We start from the raw sequence: 23,627 nt of genomic DNA, 5'->3' as shown, positions 1-23,627 counted from the left end.
TACCCTATAGGAAAAAAGTTTTACTAGTATATATTCATGTAAACTATTTTTTCATATTTAATAAAAGCTATGATTGAGAAAAATATATATATTTTTATTTCCTTTTATTTCCCAACCTGCCCCCCCCCCAGTTATGCACATCTGCCCCCAGGCTTGCCACTCTGCCCCCAGAAATGCCTTACACCCCCCTATATGACACTGTGCCCCATGATATGCCTTTTAACCCCCGATATGCCAGATTGGCATATAGGGGGTTAAAAGGCATATCATGGGGCAGAGTGGGGCCGGCGGAAGTGCCGGCAACGGAGGTTGTCTGCATGCATCGCGCAGACGTCCACGGCTCCCGGAGAGTAGGATCCAGCTCCCCTGCAGCGCTGCGGGGGATCTGGATCCTAACCTGCTGCTTGCCCGATGCGAATTAGACATCCCTGTGCTAAACCCCGATTATAGGCCGCACTCCCACTTTAAGTCTTTAAAAGTGAGGCCTATATTCAGGCAAAACTTAAAAATACAAAATTTTACATTTGTCATCCACAGAATCCTGATGGATCCCTCTCTCAGGCTGCCATGATGCAGAGTGCGCTAGCTAAGGAACGAAGAGAAATGAAACAAGCACAGCGGGAAGCAGAGATGGACTCCATTCCTATGGGGCTAAACAAGCACTGGGTTGATCCACTACCTGATGGTCTGTCTGCCACTTTCTGCTACTTTTTGTATTCAAGGCATTATTAGTGGTGCTGTTCCATAATGATGATTTAACAAGCCCTTTTAAACCATTATTTGCATAATACCACATCAGTCATTTTATTTTTTGCCTGTATACATGGGGATATTGTATATTGAAATATTACTGCAAATAAGTATACTATGGTGTTACTGTGGACATTAAATTATTTTTATAATGTATTTGAAATTGCTTAATTTAAAACATTAGCAGTATCAGTTTAGCTGATGTAGCAGTTGAGTCTTATCTCTTTAGTTGACTTAATCATTTCGAGATGACAGGGATTTGGTAAAGCAATCACATTATATTCTTTGTAAGTATGATAATCAATGTGTTTGTTTTATTCGTTGTTGGTAGTACTCACTAACGTTCCCTTCACTGATGTTTTGGTCCAATGTCAGATTTACTTTGACCGCTAGGCGTCGCTATTATAGAAAACAATATTTTAAAGCTTGTGGTTCAATGTTGGATTTCCTAGTGAACGATAGATGTCGCTATTAGAAGAGAGAATTATTAGTACAGAGTGATTCTGAATATGATTTTAGTGATGAAGACGATTCTAAAAAAAAAAAGTTTCATACATTGAAAAAATATTGAGACTAACATAATATATGGTTTTAGATTTTTATTTTTACTATTTATTATTTTTTAGTTATAAGAAAATATAACTGTTTTGTATAAAAATTTTAAAGTATGTGGGGTTTTTTCCCAAAAATTTTCTTTTTTTTCCTGCTTAGCGCACTTAGTGAAAACGTATTGGACCCCTAGGTATTAAAGTACGTGCTAAAGGCAGCCGAACATTGCATTAAACTTTTTACAACTGTGCAGATGTGGCACAAAGTAGAAGGTAGTGTTTAGGAACTATAAGGAGACGCGGAATGAGGAAGATATGAGGAAGAGCACACACGATGAGAAAGTTGCCAGGTTAAAAAAAATATAATGAAACCTTTTTCAGATATAAAAATAGGTAAACATTGTTAAATGTCTGGATGTTAATGGTTTGTCAGAAACTGCATGGGTATACTGCAGGGAGGTCTTGTCAAACGAATTAAATTTATTTTTTATAACAAAAATAGACCAGGGAGGAGCAGTATTGTAGGGCTGCAACTAACAATTATTTTCATAATCTATTAGTTGGCCGATTTATTTTTTCGATTAATCTGATAAAAAAAAATATAATTTAATAAAGCAACATAGGATGTTAAAGACAAACGGCAGAATAAAAAAACTTAATAAAAAGTATAAATGCATTTCTTGTTTTTATTTCCCAACCTGCCCCCCCGTTATGCACATTTGAGCCCAGACATGCCACACTGCCTTCCCACATATGCCACACTGCCTCCCCACATATGCCTTATATACCTTTATATACCCCCAGATATGTCACTGCATCCTCTCCTAGTATGCTGTATACCCCGATATGCCATAGTGCACTCATAGATTTGCAGACTCGTTCAGACACAATACTTTTATAAATACAGGGTTAATCTTCACTGCCCCCAGGATTTAGATTCCCCTCAGTTTGTCCCCCTTTACCTCTAACTGCACCTTAAGTTAACCTTATTAAATTGAATTAAATTAACCCTCAGTCCTCAGCATTAAATTAATCTTGAAGAGAAGACCCCGTCAACCACAACTGCCCCTAAATTAACCCTAAACACCCCATTAACTATAAATGCCCCTAAAGTAACCCTAAACACCCCATCAACTATAACTGCCCCTAAATTAACCCCCTAACTTTCAGCAGCACAAATATTAATTTTATACTCACCGTTAGATGAGTTCCTGAGCCATGTGGATGCTATATGAAATGAGCGGGACCAATCGGGAGTTTGGTCCCTCCTTGCAGCCAATCGGCAGTGACTGCAGGGAGGGACTGTAAGTAGTAACTGCTGGGAGTCACAAACGGGTTATAAAATGAGGGGTATTTTTCAGAGCATTTGCTCTGAAAAAAACCCTCATTTTATAATCGATAAAAATCCATTCAACTAACCGATAATGAAATTCATTGGCAACGAATTTTATTAGCGATTATTATCGATTTTATCTATTAGTTGTTGCAGCCCTACAGTTTTCTGGTTTTTTTTTAAAACCTTTATTACTGCACATCTTATTTGTTTGTATCCCCAACTCAAAAGTATAAGACAACATTTTGACAAATGCAGTGTAGAGTCCAGGTATGAGAGATACCTATATGTTAATGCTCATAGTCTGAAAATGTTTCACTTTAATTAATGTGTTTTTTCGCCAAGTGGGGGAAAAAAGTACAATTTTTGGTTAGCCCATTTCCATTAAGCATTGATGATTAATCTCATTACGCATTCTTACCCAATAAATTTCTACAACCTCTTTCCAATCCTTTGAAACGGCTACTTTCATTGCCGGAAAGAATTGAATAGCTAGCAATCTATTTTGTATAGTGTCCCATGTCAATGTGGAGCTTTATTTGGCTGTGGCATAACTGTGGTATTAGTCAGTTCTGAAATGTCTAAAGATTTTTTTTTACATGTGTCAAAATCTTCTGACAAGGCCACCGTCAGAAGGAGGAATGTTTTTTGAGGTAGATAATACCACTGATTCATGAGTTTATATTGCATTTCTTGTAGGTTTAAGATATGGGTGATTTTTCCCAACTGAGCCGTGTTTCATTCCAAGTTTGTCTTTCTACATATAAATTCTTTGCCAGTGACACAATGCTGCCGCCCCTAAAGAGTCTAAAAGAGAGTGCCATTTCTAGGGATTCTCTTATTATTTCTCTTTTTTTTTTTCTAATTGAGACAGCAGGTCAGTTTATTCCCTGTGGGATGCTTGTGTAATGCTTGGCCTGTTTCCCCCATATGCATCTGTGTTCATGTTAAACAGCCATTGATTTTATGGTGTATGTGTGAGCTGATATTTTGTCTGTGCTGTGGATGTGTGGACAAGTCCCACATCGTTTTTGTTGGCAGGTAGAGGTACCATTTTCTGTTTGTGAAGGATTCTCTTCACAATCCATTGTTTGAGGTTGGGAGGCTGTTTGAATCAAGGTAGTGGGGGATGTGGGGATATTGTGGGAACCCTGCAATACACTCCTCCATCTTCCCAACAACTGAAGCCCAAGCAAACATTTGCTAAAAGGTATACAGAGTGGACCAAGAGATCTCCATAATTATCTTTTATTGTTTTCTGTATTGTTATTAATAATTTCCTGTTTCTGTGCCAGAATTGCCAATACCCTTTTATGTCTATCTGTGCTTGATAGCCTAGGAATACTGGATATGTAGCATTTTTTCACTGATTTGTTTTTATTTGGTAAAATTTATGTAATGCCGGTCACTACTTATGTGTAGGGCTGCAACAACTAATCGATAATAATCGATAATGAAAATCGTTGCCAATTGGTGAATAGTTGAATCTATTTTTATCGATTATAAAATGAGGGTTTTTTCAGAGCAAAAAAATACCCCTTATTATATAATCCGTTTAGTCTGACTCACAGTAGTGATGTCCGGATCATGAACGAATCGTTCATTTGATCCGGTTCTTTTTAGTGATCCGGATGAGTCGGTTCACTAGACTGAACGATTCGTTTGTAGCGGTTCAGTCTGTGAATCATCATGCAGCTGTAACCTGATCCTAGAGCTGTGAGTCATCTGCAGAGCACTCTGGGGTCAGGTTACAGCTCATTAATTCTCACAGGAACGATGACTCATAGAGTCAGAGATTCGTTCGAAGAGTCGAATGAACCGAAGAGTCGAATGAACCGAAGAGTCGAATGAACCGAAGAGTCGAATGAACCGAAGAGTCGAATGAACCGAAGAGTCGAATGAACCGAAGAGTCGAATGAACCGAAGAGTCGAATGATTCGAATCTTACAGGGATCCGGATCTTACAAGGATCCGAATCTTACAGAGATTCGAATCATTCAGAGAAAATCACTGATACCATACTTTTATAAATAAATACATTAATAATGTTCACACTGCCCCCAGGATTTAGATTCCCCTGAGTTTGCCCCCCTTTACCTATAACTGCACCTACAGTTAACTTTATTAAATTAATTAAATTAACCCTCAATCATCAGCATAAAATTAACCCTTATACCCCATCAACCATAACTGCCCCTGAAATTAACCGTAAAGATCCCATTAACCATAACGGCCCCTGAAATTAACCCTAAAGACCCCATTAACCACAACGGCCCCTGAAATTAACCCTAAATACTCCATTAACCATAACTGCCCTTAAATTAATTGCATGTACTCCAGATAAATTACCTAATAAATTGGTATGGTTGATGGGGTCTTTAGTGTTAATTTGGGGGCAGTTATGCTTAATGGGGTGTTTAAGGATAATTTAGGGGCAGTTATGCTTAATGGGGTCTTTAGTGTTAATTTAGGGGCAGTTATGCTTAATGAGGTGTTTAGGGTTAATTTGGGGGCAGTTATGCTTAATGGGGTTTTTAGTGTTAATTTAGGGGCATTTATGCTTAATGAGGTGTTTAGGGTTAATTTGGGGGCAGTTATGCTTAATGGGGTGTTTAGGGTTAATTTGGGGGCAGTTATGGTTAATAGGGTGTTAAGGGTTAATTTTAGGGGCAGTCATGGTTGATGGGGTGTTAAGGGTTAATTTTAGGGCAGTCATGGTTGATGGGGTGTTTAGGGTTAATTTAATGGTGAGGGTTAATTTAATTAATTTAATAAAGTTAGCTTAAGGTGCAGTTGCAGGTAAAGGGGAATGTAAATCCTGGGGGCAGTGATTATGAATGTATTATTTATAACAGTATGGTGACATTCTCTGAATGATTACAATGCCAATGAAGGCAGAGAGTCGTTCAAAGATCCAGATCTTACAATGATCCGGATCTTACAATGATCCGGATCTTACAGTGATCCGGATCACTGTAAGATTCGGATCCCTGTAAGATCCGAATCTTTGAACGACTCTCTGCCTTCATTGACATCACTGGAGGCAGGGGGGAGGATTCATAATGAAAGGGGCGGGGCCAATTGTTAGTGTGCCTGCACGGAGTTACTGGAAAACAGTAACTCCGTGCAGACACACTGAGTGATCCGAAGATCCGGATCATGAATCGGATCATTTCAGTGAACGAATCGAAATGATCCGATTCACTTTAATGATCCAAACTTCCCATCACTAACTCACAGCAGCAGCTCCTACTTACCAGTCCCTCCTTGTAATCACTGTGACAACTGGCCCTGCCCCCTCATTCTCCCAGAAGGCCAGAACCACATGGCTGTGACACTCATCTAACTGTAAGTATAAAATTAATATTTGGGCTGCTGAAAGTTAGGGGAGTTGGGTGTTAATTTAGGGGCAGTTATGGGTAATGGGGTGTTTAGGGTTAATTTAGGGGCAGTTATGTTAATGGGGTGTTTAGGGTTAATTTAGGGGCAGCTATGGTTAATGGGGTGTTTAGGGTTAATATAGGAGCAGCTGTGGTTAATGGGGTGTTTGGGGTTAATTTGAGGCAGTTGTGGTTAATGGGGTGTTTAGGGTTAATTTAGGGGCTGTTGTGGTTAATGGGGTCTTTAGGGTTAATTTAGGGGTAGTTATGGTTAATGGGGTGTTTAGGGTTAATTTAAATGATGAGGACTGAGGGTTAATTTAATTAACTTTATTAAGTTAACTTAAGGTGCAGTTAGAGGTAAAGGCGGGGGCAGACTAAGGGGAATCTGAATCCTGGGGGCAGTGAAGATTAACCCAGTACTTATTTATAAAAGTATGGTGTCAGTGTGCTGTGAACAGGTCTGTGACTCTGAGGGGACTATGAGATATCTGGGGGGGTATAAGGCATATCTGGGGAGGATGGAGTGACATATATGGGGGTATAAGGCATATACGGTATATAAGGCATATGTGGGGAGGGCAGCGTGGCATGTCTGGGAGGCAGTGTGGCATGTCTGGGGAGGATGAAGTGGTGTATCAGGGGGTATAAGGCGTATCAGGCACAGTGGCATATGTGGGAGGCAGCGTGGCATGTCTGGGAGGCAGCGTGGAGTGGTATGTGTGGGAGGCAGCGTGGCAAGCCTGGGTCAAATGTGCATAAATTGGGGGGGGCTGGGAAATAAAGACAAGAAATGCATTTTATCAAAGTTTTTTTTTATTCTGCTGTTTGTATTTAACATCATTTGTTTATTAAATTATTTTAAATAAATGAAAAATGTACATTCATTTTTTTTATCCGATTAATCGAAAAAATAATCGGCCAACTAATCGATTATGAAAATAATCGTTGGTTGCAGCCCTACTTATGTGTGTTATATTTTACTTTATATCTTTCTGCTCCACTAACCCCTTATTTCCTATATCTGCCGTCTTCTTGCCCCTGTCCACTTTAACAGTATTTACCACTCTGTTACAGCCCTCAAAGCCTGCAATACACTCCTCCACCTTCCCAAAAGCAAAGCAGTTATTTTCCTGTGTTGTCCTAATATATAGGGGTGTCCAAGTTTTTTATGCAGTGGGCCACTTCGTCAGAAATATGTGTGTGCTTGGGCCGTACTCATTTTTCACTGAGAGAAATATGGCCTTTTAGCTTTATAATGCATATTAATACAGGGTTAATTTGGCAAAATGCTGAAAAAAAAACCAAACCACGGACAATAATCATCAGCAGGGGCCCTGCCGCTTCCCTATGTGTTGCTCAGCAGCGTCTCTTGCTCCATCGAGGGGATGCAGGAACCCAGCGGAGTCAGCGAATGCACGTCACCTCACGTGACTCCGTTCCTGCTCCCCTGGGCAGGTCAAGAGAAGTTCAAACAGACTGCGCGCAACGCAGATGGAGACAGCACCTCTGCGTAAGTCTGCACAATGGCTGCTTTGAACTTCACAGCCGGGCAGCCGCTTTGAATGTGGTCTGCCGGTCCTGCTCACTCACGCACGTTGGACTCCCCTGATATAGACAGTTAATCACCTGATCTATTTAAACATGCCAGTAGAGGGCACCAACTCTTTGGATGCCTTTATTACCCATTAAACCATTCCAAATATTTCCACCTTCGCAGCTACCCCAGTCCCTCAACACTAAACCTTTATATGTGAAACCTGTGTTTGCTCTGCTACTTCTGTCCCCCACATTTTCTTCCCTTTTCCTATCTCTGTCAACTAGGGCTGCAACAACTAATCGATAAAATCGGTAATAATCATTGCCAACGAATTTCATTATCGATTAGTTGAATCAATTTTATCGAATAAAAGATGTTTTTTTCAGAGCAAATGCTCTGAAAAGTACCCTTAGTCTTATAATCCGGCCTCAAAGGTTGTATAATAACACTAAAATCCAAATCCCCCGCAGAGCTGCTGGGGACCCAGATCCTCCTCTCCGACAGCCGGCGGGCGTCTGTGCGATGTGCGCAAACAACCTCTGCTACTGTCCTCCACTTCCGCCGGGCATTCTATGATGGAGCAACAGCGTGACATGACCTTCTGGTGCTCCACCACAGAAACCCCGGCGGGAGTACCAGAGGATGAGGTTGTCTGTTCGCATTGCGCAACGTTCACCAGCTGCCAGAGAGGTGGATCCTCCGCAGCGTTGCAGGGGACCTGTAGCCTCCTCTCCGCAGCCGGTGGAGGTCTGTGCGATGCGCGCAGACAACTTCCTCTGCTACCAGCACTTCCACGGTGGCTTCTATGATGGAGCGTCGGCATCACGTGACCTTCTGGTGCTCAGTCATAGAAGCTTCTGGGAATGTGCCGGCCAGCAGCAGAGGTTTATCTACGCATATCACGCAGACACCGACTGCCCCTACTAGACACCAAGGAGTATGGAGCAGGGGGGTAAGTCGAGGGATATCTGGGGGGTATAAGGATTGTCAGGGAGGCATAGTGGCATATAAGGGGTAAAAGGCATATCGGGGGGGCAGAGTGGCATATCAGGGGTATAAGGCATTTTTGGGGGGCAGAGTGGCATATCTGGGGTATACGGCATAGCAGAGGGCACTATGGAATACAGTGGCATATCTGGGGGCAGAGTGGCATACAGTGGCATATCAGGGGGATATAAGGCATATCTGGGGAGGGTGGAGTGGCGTATCTGGGGTATAAGGCATATCTGGGGGTTATGAGGATTATTGGGGCAGATGGGCATATCTTGGGGTATAAGGCATATCTGGAGGGCAGAGTGGCATATCAGAGGGCACTGGGGCATACCAGGGGGGTGTAAGGCTTATAGGTGATATGCCACTCCGCCCTCCCCACATATGCCTTATATCTGCCCCTTCTAACTATCTACACCCTCTCCCTACTTCTCATTATCCTCGCTTACCTGCGGTGGGAGCGTGAGGCATCAGTCTTCCCGCTCTGCCGCGGTGCCGGCATTTCATGTTGAGCGCCGGAATATGATGTCCAAATAAGCCTCCTTTCTAGTAGGTGCCTCTACTAACTGTAACCATGCTTTTTTGTGGCATTGGTACAGTAAAGGCTTCTTTCTGGCAACTCGACCATGCAGCTCATTTTTGTTGAAGTATCATCATTCTGTCCTCCTTGAAACAATAACACTGTCCTTTTCCAGAGCAGCCTGTATTTCTGCTTAGTTTACCTATGGGTTTTTCTTTGTATCCTGAACAATTCTTCTGGCAGTTGTGGCTGAAATGTTCTTGGTCTACCTGACCTTAGGTTGGTATCAAGAGATCACCGAATTTTTCACTTAAGTGATTGAACAGTACTGGCTGGCATTTTTCAGGCTTTTTATATCTTTATAAAGTTCTGTTACCTTTTTACACAGGTCTTTTTTCACAGTTCTTTTCTGCTCCCCATGGCAGTGCATTCATGTGAGAGCTAACAAACTCATTGACTATTTATACACAGACACTAATTGGAATTTAAAAAGCCACAGGTGTGGAAAATTAACATTTAATTGCCATTTTAACCTTTGTGTGTCCGTAACAAGGCCAAGCATTCAAGAGTATGTAGACTTTTGATCAGGGCCATTTTGGAGATATGTTATTACGATTTAAAAATGAGCCAAACAACTGTCATAATAAATGGCTTTATATGATCAATAGCCTTAAATAAAGAAATGTTTTTTTTGCTTGATCAGATTTAAAAATCAATGCAAACATTTCACAATTTCTGTCTGGGTATGCAGGGTAAAAAATGTATGTGTATAGGTGTGTTACGGAATCACTAGTGTTCTTTATTTGTATTTTAGTTGATGGGAGGCAAATTGCTGCCAACATGAGGGGTATAGGAATGATGCCAAATGACATTCCAGAGTGGAAGAAACATGCTTTTGGTGGAAACAAAGCATCATATGGGAAAAAGACACAGATGTCCATCCTTGAGCAGAGAGAAAGCCTTCCTATATACAAGCTTAAGGAGCAGCTGGTCCAGGTAACAGGGTTCATAGAACACTATTGAACGCAAATAAAAAACCACGTGTGAATATAAATAACAAAAATGAAAATACTTCCCACAATGAGAGCAGCTACCAAACAACACTCTTCCTCAAAGTGTATACAGAAGCAAACCAGGAATGATGGAGCGCATATACATAGGGGAAGAAAAAAAACAAATACAATAGTGTAATATTGTTAGAGGTGTGTATATATAATGTGTAAATTCCACTCACAAAAGGGCTTGACAAAGCAGGCTCATCAAATGTCAAGCTTCTAAAACTGTAGTATTCTTAGACTGCAGAATGTTTGTATGCTTATACAATGCTGGAGATTATTTACAAAGCACAAGTTTGGAGGAGTGTTGCACTTTTCAGTATGCATTATGAGAGCTTGGCGGCCATGCACAGTAGACGGTTTGAGCCCTAGTAGTAGATGGAATTGACTGGACCCACAATGTGACATGTTAGTATTTTTTTATAACGTAGTAAAATAGTGTAATCAGTATACTTATTCATGAATAAATTATTTAAACTGAAACAAATTTTTATCATCTTTATCAAATATAAAATGTGAAATTGACACTTCACACACTGCTTGCTTATACATTTTAAAAAGAGTTGTGACACTACATAGTTTCAGGAAAAATAATGCATAGCACGCCGCTTCTCTTCTGCTTCCCCACTCTGTGAAACCCTCCACTGGCTCCCAATTACCTTTTAGAATTAAAACCCCATTCCCTCAAGATTGTAAGCTTGCGAGCAGGGCTCTCTCCACCTAATGTATCGGTTTGTCTTAGTCTGTCAATTCTCGTCTTGTCATACCCCTTGAATATATATTATATTAAATATGTTTTAAGCACTGTGTAGATTGTTGGCGCTATATAAATAAGAGGTAATAATAATATAGCCTTTGAAATAACTAGGATTTCTGCATATATTGGTTGTGAAATTACGATCTGATCTTCAGCTAATCCACACCAATAGACAAACACGATCTGCTTCAACTAGTAACATTCCCATTGAAAGTTGGAAAAAGTATGTGGACCCTTAAATTTAATATGTTTGACCTTCTTTTAGCAGCAATAACCTCAACCAAACATGCATGAGAAAGGCAAATAGCATATTTTAAACCTAAGAGATGACCAAGAACTGATTAACATTTGGTTCTTTACAGCAAGAAAACATGGTCGGGTTTTTTTTTGTTTGTTTTTTTAAATTATTTTTATTTTTTTAAAAAGTACCAATATTACAAAAAGCTCACATTACTGAGCCTAAATGCAATAGCAATATATCAACCATAAATATTATTACAAAATTACAAAACTCCCACCCACCCCCTCAAGGCAAGGTCTGGAAAAAAGAAAAGAGAAAAAAAAAACAAAAAAAACATGGTCGGGTTAGATAGGCCGAATAGTTCTGATCTGCTGTCAGATTCTATGTTTCTGTGTTCTGTAAATAATAATGCTGTTTGATATTGATCTCATTATCATTATCTACTGTCCTAAAAATAGAGATATCAAAGTGTATAACTAAGTAGCTGTTGTTTGAACAATAAATGGAAATGTGACTGGATTAGTGAGAGCAAAACAATATTAGTACTGTATGATCATGCATAATGTAAACATCAATACCATAATTGTGTGCTTTCTTTTCCATGTACAAGGCTGTTCATGACAATCAGATCCTTATTGTTATTGGAGAGACGGGCTCTGGAAAAACCACTCAGATTACCCAATATCTGGCTGAAGCTGGCTATACAACTAGAGGGAAGATTGGCTGTACCCAGCCTAGGAGAGTAGCTGCAATGTCTGTTGCTAAAAGAGTATCTGAAGAATATGGTTGCTGTCTAGGTCAGGAGGTGAGTTCAAGTAGTAAAACGTAATATGTGAAAATCTAAGATAGGGGTCAAAACTCACACTGCTATGAGTTTCGTGTCTCTTTTCTTTCCTCTGTCGTACAAAGCTCAATGGACTTAATCAGCCTTTAGTTAATCACTCCCTTTGGTGGCCAATAGTTCTGGCTGCTTTGTAAGGCTTGTGGAAGAGAAAGGGAGAATGTGTTCATAAGGTAAAATTCCCTTTTAAATCAAATATATCCAATATACCTACTGTAAAATATCTGCTGCTCAAATCCAGTATGACAAGTAGTCAAAACAGCTACTAATTTTCATGTGATATTGTAAAGACAAGTAAGAATTCACTAAACCTGAATTGGTGAATGGATTTACACTGTTTTGTGTATAAAGGGTAGATCTATTTTTTTCTTATATATATATATAAGTAGATCTACCCTTATTACATATTGCATATATCGTGATCTAAATTATTATTTTTTTTGCTTAGGTTGGATATACAATTCGATTTGAGGACTGCACAAGCCCAGAAACGGTCATAAAATACATGACAGATGGTATGTTATTGAGGGAGTGTCTGATCGACCCTGATCTGACACAGTATGCTATTATCATGTTGGATGAAGCCCATGAAAGGACAATCCACACAGATGTGCTCTTTGGACTCCTGAAGAAGGTATCTGCTCACCACAAAAATGTTGTTAATACATAAATATTGTTTGGATTTTTTTTATACATCTAGTGGTTTGGTTTATTCACACATTAATACTGGATTGTATCCAGTAAAGCACCTTTTTTAATATATTGTTATAATATAAGTGCATCTTGAAGCTGCTGACCTAGTAGGATTCATCTAATAAGTCTAATTTTCCTTGATGGAAATTGAATATGTACCACTTATGGGGGGGAAAAGGATTAGGTACCCATTAAATATTCATTTTACCAAAACAGATGAATTCATTAAGGGCTATGCTAAACCTCAGGCAGCGCCTGGAGTTGTTTAGCACCCCTCTAATTCAAAACCCCAGAGTATCTTATCAGGAGTATTTGCACATCTTTCACGCATCTGACTAACAATATCTGCCAATTTTATATGTAGGAATCATTTCCTGTGCTTTTTTCAGCAACACTTCTGTGTTGCTTAGAATCTTTTCACAGGTTATGTGTTATGGCAGATAAATCCAGCCAAATTTTTAGCTGCATCTCGAAAATACCCCACATGCATTTGTTTTTGTGCGTATACAGTATCTCACAAAAGTGAGTACATCCCTCACATTTTTGTAAATATTTTATCTCTTCATGTGACAACACTGAAGAATTGACACTCTGCTACAATGTAAAGTAGTGACTGTACAGCCTGTATAACAATGTGAATTTGCTGTCCCCTCAAAACAACAACACTATGAATCAACCATTAATGTCTAAACCTTGGCAACAAAAGTGAGTACACCCCTAAGTGGAATTGTCCAAATTGGGCCCAATTAGCCATTTTCTCTCCCTGGTGTCATGTGACTTGTTAGTTTTACAAGGTCTCAGGTGTTCAACATGGCACCTCATGGGAAAGAACTCTGAGGACCTGAAAAAAAGAATTGTTGCTCTACATTAAGATGGCCTAGGCTATAAGAAGATTGCCAAGACCCTGAAACTGAGCTACAGCACAGTGGGCAGGACCATACAGTGGTTTCACAGGACAGGTTCCACTCAGAACAGGCCTCGCCATTGTCGAGCAAAGAAGTGGAGTGCACGTGCTCAGCGTCATATACAGAGGTTGTCTTTGGGAAATAGACGTATGAGTGCTGCCTGCATTGCTGCAGAGGTTGAAGGGGTGGTCAGCCTGTCAGTACTCAGACCATACACCGCACTCTGCATCAAATTGGTCTGCATGGTGTCCCAGAAGGAACCCTCTTCTAAAGATGATGCACAAGAAAGCCCGCAAACAGTTTGCTGAAGACTGTAGTGTTGTGCTTACTGCCTGCTTGGCTGGATGACACTGGCTTCCGTACAAGCATGATGTCATCAACTGGGCGGAGATGGCAGGTACATAAAACAGTTGACGGTATACATATTGAAACTATTGGTGCTAAAACATGATAGTCTAAAAGTCCTGATACACCCAGAAAAGTCTTTATCTGAAATTATACAGATTTGAAAGCAAAATTTCCAACCGTGGCCATTAGAAATTGCTGAGTGTTTCAAGTTTTGTAATCGGCGCCAAGGGATACATGAGACTGTATCTGCGTTTGTACTCAGCTTGAAGATGAATATGGCTCTTTGAGATCTGTTTGTTATGGGTATTGCTTCAGAATCGATACAAAAGAGACTTTTGACAGAAGAGAGCCTGGCGTTTCATAAAGCATTAGAGATTGCTTCTGTTTTTGAACAAGCCACATCGGATACTTGTTTATTACAAAACCATGTCAAAACTAAAGAAGAGGAAGTACTTTTCTCAAATGTAAAGAAACAAAGTATTCCTGACAGTAAGTATTCAGCAAAAGCAACATTACATGTTAGATGTGGAGCACAGAATCATGGAGCTTCTGAGTGCAGATTTTAAAATGCTCGTCATGCTTGTGGTAAAATTGGACACTTGAGGAAGACTTGCAGAGGACATCAGCAGAATGTATCAAACAAATCACATAAAGGAAATTATCACATGGCTCATAGAGGAAACACATCAGATTCAGAAGAGAACTTGAATGTTCAGCGGTTTACTGTATACACCATGGTAGGAAGGCCTATCCAGGTTAATATAGAAGGGAAAGATGTAACCATGGATTTAGATACTGGGGCTGCAGTTTCAGTTATGACAGTTAAAGACTGGAAAAAGTGAAATATTCCAAAACCTCTACGGCCAACTGCTTTGAAGCTACATATGCTAAAGAAATATTAACACCGGTAGGACGTGCATCTGTATTAAGGGAGTTAAGTAATGTAATAGACAGACCCCTATTTCTAATATTCAAGGACTCTATAGTGACAGGGTCTGTTCCCCAGGACTGGCGCATAGCAAATGTTGTGCCAATATTCAAAAAGGGGACAAAAAGTGACCCGGGGAATTATAGGCCTGTTAGTTTAACTTCTGTTGTGTGTAAACTGTTTGAGGGTTTCCTAAGAGATGCTATTTTGGAGTATCTCAATGAAAATAAGTGTATGACTCCATATCAGCATGGGTTTACAAGGGATCGGTCCTGTCAAACTAACCTGATCAGCTTTTATGAGGAGGTGAGCTCAAGACTGGATCGGGGTGAATCGCTGGATGTCGTATATCTTGATTTTTCCAAAGCATTTGATACGGTGCCACATAAAAGGCTGGTACATAAAATGAGAATGCTTGGGCTGGGGGAGAATGTGTGTTTGTGGGTAAGTAACTGGCTCAGTGATAGGAAACAGAGGGTGGTTATTAATGGTACATACTCTGAGTGGGTTACTGTTGCTAGTGGGGTACCACAGGGGTCAGTTTTGGGTCCTATTCTTTTTAATATATTTATTAATGACCTTGTAGAGGGATTGTATAGTAAAGTATCAATCTTTGCAGACGATACTAAGCTCTGTAACGTGGTTAACACAATAGAGGACAGTGCACGATTACAAATGGATCTGCATAGGTTGGAGGCTTGGGCTGGGATGTGGCAGATGAGGTTCAACACAGATAAATGTAAGGTTATGCACATGGGGAAGAAAAATCCAGGCTGGGAATATGTATTAAATGGGAAAACACTGGGGACGACTGACATGGAAAAGGACTTAGGAGTTTTAGTTAACAGTAAATTTACCTGTAGCGACCAGTGTCAGGCAGCTGCTGCTAAGGCAAATAAAATCGTGGGGTGCATCAAAAGGGGCATAGATGCCCACGACAAGGAAATAATTCTACCACTGTACAAGTCACTAGTCAGACCACACATGGAATACTGTGTACAGTACTGGGCACCAGTGTACAAGAAAGATATAGTGGAGCTGGAGAGGGTTCAAAGACGGGCAACCAGAGTAATAAGGGGAATGGGAGGACTACAGTACCCAGAAAGATTATCAGAATTAGGGTTATTTAGTTTGGAAAAAAGACGGCTTAGGGGGGATTTAATAACTATGTATAAATATATAAGGGGACAGTACAGAGATCACTCCCAGGACCTATTTATACCCAGGACTGTATCTATAACAAGGGGACATCCTCTACGGTTGGAGGAAAGAAGGTTTCTACACCAGCACAGACGGGGGTTCTTTACAGTAAGAGCGGTGAGATTATGGAACTCTCTGCCAGAGGAAGTGGTTATGGCAAACTCAATAAAAGAGTTCAAAAGGAGCCTGGACGTGTTTCTTGAAAGCAATAATATTACAAGTTATGGATATTAGATTAATAGGGACAGAACGTTGATCCAGGGATTTATTCTGATTGCCATATTTGGAGTCGGGAAGGAATTTTCCCCCTGGTATGGGGCAATTGGCATCTGCTTCATAAGGGTTTTTTTGCCTTCCTCTGGATCAACACAGTAGGGACACAATATGTATATAGGTTGAACTTGATGGTCTTTTTTCAACCTTATGAACTATGTTACTATGTTACTGTGTGTACGAATGGTAAAACTGCTAATCTTACACTGTAATACTTAAATCGGGTGGACCACCTCTATATGGAAGAGACTGGATACGGGCCCTCAACAATACTAAAGTCCATTTTATGGAAGTTGATCGTGCTCAATGGATTGAGAACATTAAAATCAGATATCCCCCCGTGTTTGAAGATGTTCTGGGAAAAGTTAAGAACAAAAGGGTTCGTTACATTTAAAACCTGGAGCTAGACCAAAGTTTTGCAAAGCTCGGACAGTACCATTTGCTTTAAAGGCAGGAGTTGATGCTGAACTGAGAAAGTTAGAAGAGTTAAAGATTATATCACCAGTTCATCTTAGAGCCTCTCCTATTGTACCAGTAAAGAAGAAAAATGGATGGATTCAAATATCTGGAGACTTTAGGATGGTGTTGAATGAACAGTTAGCAGTGGATAAGTATCCTTTACCAAGAACGGAAGAGATTTTTGCTAACTTAGCTGGGGGACAACATTTCACAAAACTTGATTTGAAGAAATTTCAACCACAACAGCCGCCAGATTACGATACCTTGGGTGCATATCACTACTCTATCAAAAATCGGGCCCGTGACTTCTATACTAATGCTGATGCCATGTGAAGGCTTCCACTAAAGAGTTTGTCACCAGCTTGTGATACTGAATTACAGTTTGTGTCAAAATATTTGAGAAGGGTGGCCAAAAAAAGCTGAAATATACAGCAAGCATACATATTATGAGCTAAAGAACTCGTACTACGTGATGGATGTATTTTATGGGGCGAAAGAGTTCTAATACCTAATAAGTTACATCAAGCCACGTTACAACTCCTTCATGAAGGTCACCCTGGCATTATCAGAATGAAACAGAAGGCTAGCGGTTATGTTTGGTGGCCATCAGTTGATAAAGATATTGAGGAATATGTCATGTCATGCAAAGGGTGCATTCAAGTCCAGGGACAGCTGCCACGAGGAGCTGTACAACCATGCGACTGGCCTAATACACATTGGGACAGACTACATTTGGACTTGGCTGGTCCTGTTGATGGAATTTCATACTTAATAATAGTTGCACACTGTAAGTGGCCAGAAGTCATTCTAATGACACGGACTACAACTACGGAAGTGATTTCAGCATTAGAAAGATAATTATTTGGATTACCAAGGAAATTAGTCACAGATAAAGGCCCCCAGTTTGTATCACAAGACTTTCAGGACTTTTTTACGGAATTCATCATCAGACTGCACCCTATCATCCAGCCACAAATGGACAAGCAGTGAGATTTGTCCAAACTTGTAAAAAGGCATTGAAAGCTCTCAAATGACAAAAAACAGTTTTTACAGCAATATAGAGTTACTCAACACCCCACCACAGGAGTTGCACCTGCTCAACTATTGTTTGGCAGGAAGATCAGTACAAAGCTAGATTTAGTCACACCAGATGCCACAGAAACAGTCCACATCATGCAAAATAAAATAACAGTTGGATAACCTTCGAGAACATATACTGAAAGAGATTTGGTATAGTATAGGTTGTATCATAAAAATGAAAGATGGGCACCAGGCGTAGTTGGCCGGGTTGAAGACCCAAAGACGTATGCGATAACTACTCAATCAGGTGTGTGTGTCGACGTATAGTGAATCAGTTATGACAAAGGTTAGAGAGGAGAGAACAGTCTGACAACTTTGATATTTGGGGTGGACATTGGCATGATCCAACAACAGACTCTGACTCAACTGAAATTGAGGACTTGAGATACCAACCAGTAATGAGGAACATTGTAATGCCAGTAATGAAAGAAATCCGTAATGATGAGTAAAAAATTTCTAACCGGGACCAGACTTGTCATATTCATACACCCCCAGAAAAAGAATTCCTTCTGCTCTCTGGTCTCCAGAAGAGAATCTCAAGAGACGCTAGTCAGAGACAACGTGCCGTATACCAAAGGAAACTTTCTCAAATGAAAAAACAAGAAACCGCTCTCAAGTTAACCCAAGAGGAAACTACAGATGACTGATTATTTTCCTGTCATACAGTGGCAGTACGACTGGGTAGTGTTCTCTCCTGTGGACAAGATGCTTAAAAGAATAGAAAGGGTTAAGTCACGGAGAACTCCTCCTACTTACCCATAAAACCCGGCTTCCCCCTTCCCCAGTTTTCTTCTTGTCCCGTACAGGGACGGACTTGATGCTGTGCTGGGGAATTTTCCCCGAAGATCAGAAGTCTGGTGAGGCACACGGGTTGTTGCCTGGGGGTTTGCAGCCTCCGATTGCTCCCCAGGTGGTGAGCAGAGCGAGGTTCCCCTCCGTAGCGATGGACGTTACGGAGGGTTGTGTTGGAGTTTCTTTTCTTCGCGGCTGGAAGAGGAGCATGCGCAGTAGGTGGAACACACGCCCGGGTGGCGTTGCGTTCCACCGAAGATCCGATCGCGCTACTGAGCATGCGCGAATCTGATCTTCTGGAGGGCGCCAAATTCAAACCTATAAAGGTTGTTTTTCGTTCCTGTCTGTCTGCATTTCTCAGCACAGGATACCGTGTCACCAGCCCCCCGACACGGTTCTGAGGATTTGGAGGTAAGATTATTTTATCTTTTCCATCAATATTCTCTTCCTCCAGAAGATATATATAAATAAAATAAAAATAAAAAATTTTTTTATTTACGCTTGTATTTTGTCTTTAACCAGATGTCTAGTCCGATTTCACCTGGATATAAAGACAAGAAATCTGCTCCCATTCCTAGAAGTCTACTTTTAAATCAAAGCATGTGGCTTGCTCTGAGTGTGCTACTCCTCTGCCAGATGGATGCAGAAAAAAGATGTGTAATGCCTGCTGGGCAGAGCAACTCACTAAAGACAAACAAAAGGACTTGCAATCCTTCCTGGGATGGTTTCAGGAAAACCTAGCATCCAGGTCTCTGCGGCTCAAGCTCAGTCGAGGGTTCCGGGTAAATCTGCCCGTAAACGCAGGAGATCCCGGTCTTCCTCCAGATCAGATCTCTCATCAGGAGAAATTTTGCAATCTTCGTACTCTTCTACCTCAGGACGAAGCGGTTTTTCCTTCCCAGGAGCTTCGCAGATTCACTAAGGAGGTGACTCGCATTTTATCAGACAAAGAGCTGGATAAAATCAAGGGTTTTCCTATACTTCCCTATACTGTTAAGACAGCTAATGGAAAGAGAATGGAAATACCCAGGGAAGAGGGTTTTTTCTCTCCAGGCATTTTAAGCATCTATTCCGGCTTTAAAGTGAAGAGCATTGGGATGAACCCCCCAAGGTGGATGTCCACATAGCCCAGCTGTCGAAAAAGACGACCATTTCCATTGGAGGCGAGAGTTCTTGCTGCTGAGCGGCAGTGGACAGTACAGCAGCGTCTAGAGCACAGAGTTGTTGGATACAGGCCCTGGAAGACTGTTTGCCGGATGATCAAGATTCCGAAATCTCCAGACTACTACAAAAATTTACAGATTCCTCTCAAGAGTTGATGAAGATATCCGCTAAGAATATGGGGTTACCGTCTGTGGCTCGTAGAGCCTTATGGTTGAGATCCTGGACGGCGGATTCAGCCTCCAAAGCATCTCTTTGTGACTTACCTTTTGAGGGGAGTAAGTTGTTCGGAGCACCATTGGAAGATTTAATCAAACAAATGTCGGAGACCAAGAGGGCTCTGCCTCAGGATAGACGTCCTAGATGGAATAGGAGATATCCGTACAAGACAACCAGGCCTTTCCAGACGTCTTCCAAATCGCAGAATTTTCGGAATTTCTACGGAGAGAGAAAGTTCCAGGACCGTCCCAAAAAACAAGAGAAAAGAAAGTTCTGACAAAATGGGAGGAAGGCTGCAGCAGTTCAAGCATATTTGGGAACAAACTATACACAACAGTTGGATTCGGAAAATCGTTTCAGAGGGTACAGGATCGGTTTCTTCTCCCTTCCCAGAAGTCAGTTCCTAATCTCTTCATATCCTTACTCGGTGAAAAATGTAGCTCTACATTCGGCGATCCTATCTCTCCTATCAAAAGGGGCTATAGAGAGAGTTCAGATTTCTCAATGCTTCCAAGGAGTCTATTCCAGACTGTTTCTAGTCCCAAAGCCGGACGGATCCTTTCGACCCGTTTTGGATCTAAAAAGAGTCAACAGCTGCATCCAGTATCGCCACTTTCGTATGGAGAAAATTTCTTCAGTCACCCACCTTCTTCAGAAGGGAGACGTCATGGCTACTTTGGACCTGAAGGACGCTTACCTTCACGTCCCAATTGCGGAGATTTCCAGAAAGTTTCTCAAGTTTGCAACCCGATTGGAAGGTCGTTCCGTGAAGATTCAGTCAGACAACGCTACAACAGTCGCATATGGAAACATATGTGGGGGTACACGAGTAAGGAGCCTGCAAGTCCTTTGTTTGACCATAATGAGTTGGGCCCAGCTTCATCTGGAAGACTTATCGGCACCCACATAAGAGGCTGCGACAATTTCATTGCAGACGATCTAAGCAGGCTAAGATGGTCTCAAGCAGAGTGGTCCTTGACCGAAAGAACCTTCACCTCCCTGGTTTCAAGATTTGGCCTTCCGGATATAGATTTGATGGCCTCCAGGCGAAACAGGAAGGTACCAATTTTTGCCTCAATCAACAGGAACTTCCATCTGGGATACGTGTTTCCGCCTGTCGCATTAATTCCCCGTGTCCTCCAGAAGATTCGTTCGGACAGGGCTCGGGTATTAGCCGTTATCCCTTAGTGGCAGAACCGCAGTTGGTTCTCCCTCCTAAGTCAACTGAATCTAATGTATTGGGAACTGCCTCTCTCGGGTCAATTGTTGGACGGCGGCAATCTTCCTCCAGATCATCTCCAGATGTTCAAGTTGACGGCCTGGCTACTGCAAGGATGATTCTTCGTGGTCAGGGTGTTTTACGGAGGATCTTTCTGACTTGCTGTTACGATCTGTCAGGGGCTCTACTTCAAAAATGTATTTTCGGGTCTGGAAGAAATTCCTGCTAGGGATGTTTCGGTTTTTCCTCCTTCCATCAGCTCCATTTTGATGTTTTTAAAAGATGGTTTTTCTACGGGCCTTAGTGTCTTGACTCTAAATGGTTGGATATCGGCTCTATCTATCATTTTTTTCTTGAAGACCTGGCTTCTCATGTACTGGTTAGACGGTTTTTTAAGGCCATTACAATTCAACGTCCTCCGAGAAGGACTCACTTCCTGTCCTGGGATCTTACCGTAGTTCTTAATGCCCTTTGCTCTGCTCCGTTTGAAACTATGGAACAAGTGTCGTTGAAACTCCTCTCTTTAAAGACTGTGTTCTTAGTGGCGATTACGTCCGCCAAACGTGTAGGTGAAATCCAAGCCCTTTCATCCTCGAACAAGTTTACCATCTTCCATCAGGATAAAGTTGTTCTCCACCTACAGCCCTCCTTTCTTCCGAAGGTTTTGTCAAGTCCCCTATTAATCAGCCCTTGGTGCTTCCATCATTTTTTCCGTCTCCTTCATCTACGGATGAAGCTAAGTGGCATATGTTGGATGTTAGAGAGCACTAGAGTTATATATTGCTAGGACTTCCTCCATCCGTTCCACCGACCAGCTTTTCGTTTCTTGGTATGGTCGTTCGGCGGGTAAGGCTGCCACTAAGGCTTCCTTGTCAAGATGGATCACGGAAACTATTCACATGGGCTACCATGTCTCTGACCTACCTTTGTTATCTCTGATCACGGCCCACTCAACAGGGCCGTGTCTGCCTTTTGGGCTGAGAAGGCTTCCGCTTCACCAGAGGATATTTGCAGAGCAGCTACGTGGTCGTCTTTCAATACATTCGTTCCTCGCTACCGGCTAGACGCCTTCTCATCCTCAGCAGTGGATTTTGGGCATAAGGTGCTCCAAGCTGTTTCCTGAGGAATTTATTGCCCTCCCCTTTTTTACGGGCTCTTGTTACATCCCAGTCGTACTGCCACTGTATGACAGGAAAAATGGAAATTTTTTACTCACCGTAAATTTCTTTTTCCTTAATACAGTGGCAGTACGGATTTCCCTCCCTTTATTCCTAATAAATTATTTTTGCAAGCAGTTTTGTGTTCTTGTTACTTACTGGGGCTGTTCAGGGGAAGCCGGGTTTTATGGGTAAGTAGGAGGAGTTCTCCGTGACTTAACCCTTTCTATTCTTTTAAGCATCTTGTCAACAGGAGAGAACACTACCCAGTCGTACTGCCACTGTATTAAGGAAAAAGGAATTTACGGTGAGTAAAAAATTTTTGTTGTATAAGTTATTATTTTATTTATTTATTTAATTCAACAAGCAAAAAAAAAAATTATTGAGGAGGAAAGGAGATATAGTGTTGTGCTTGCTGCCTGCTCGGGTGGGTGACACTGGCTTCCGTACAGGCATGAAGTCTTCAACTAGGCGGAGCTGGCAGGTACGTAAAACAGTTGACGGACGGTTTTCTTGGTAACAGCAGACAGTATAATAAAAGCATATTGAAATGGTCATTGCATTATTACGTTATTAAGGACATAACAAAGACAAGAAGACTAAGGACATGGATTACTGGAACCATGGCCTGCGGTCCGATGAGACCAAGATTTGGTTCAGATGGTGTCAAGCGTGTGTTGGCCCCAACTACGTGAGGAGTACAGACAAGTGTGTCTTGCCTACAGTCAAGCATGGTGTAATGAGTGTCATGGTCTGGGCCTGCATGAGTGCTACCAGCACTGGAGAGCTACAGTGAGGGAACCATGAATGCCAACATGTACTGTGACATCCTGAAGCAGAGCATGATCCCCTCCCTTCAGAGACTGGGCCGCAGGGCAGTATTCCAACATAGCGACCCCAAACACACCTCTGAGAGGACCACTGCCTTCCTAAAGAAGCTGAGGGTAAAGGTGATGGACTGGCCAAGCATGTCTCCAGACCTAAACCTATTGAGTATCTGTGGGGCATCCTCAAACTGAAGGTGGGGGAGCGCAAGGTCTCTAACATCCACCAAGTCTGTGGATGTCATGGGAGAGTGGAAGAGGACTCCAGTGGCAACCTGTGAAGCTCTTGTGAACTTCATGCCCAAGAGGGTTAAGGTGGTGCTGGAAAATGGTGGCTACATAAAATATTGACACTTTGGACCCAGTTTGGACATTTCCACTTAGGGGTGTACTCACTTCTGTTGCCAAGGTTTA

At 41.6% G+C, this 23,627-nt stretch overlaps 1 pseudogene; it reads left to right on the top strand.

Moving 5' to 3' along the window:
- The window catches only part of LOC149281543 (ATP-dependent RNA helicase DHX8-like), a 100,128-nt pseudogene that overhangs the window by 46,114 nt on the left and 30,387 nt on the right, over window positions 1–23,627 (top strand).

This window comes from Sceloporus occidentalis, unplaced genomic scaffold (assembly GCF_023333645.1).
Source record: "Sceloporus occidentalis isolate IW3139 unplaced genomic scaffold, rSceOcc1.0.p SCAF_130, whole genome shotgun sequence".
In the NCBI taxonomy this organism is placed as follows: Eukaryota; Metazoa; Chordata; class Lepidosauria; order Squamata; family Phrynosomatidae; genus Sceloporus; species Sceloporus occidentalis.
Note: the sequence above shows the minus strand (reverse complement) of the source record. Positions and strands in the feature narration are given on the sequence as shown.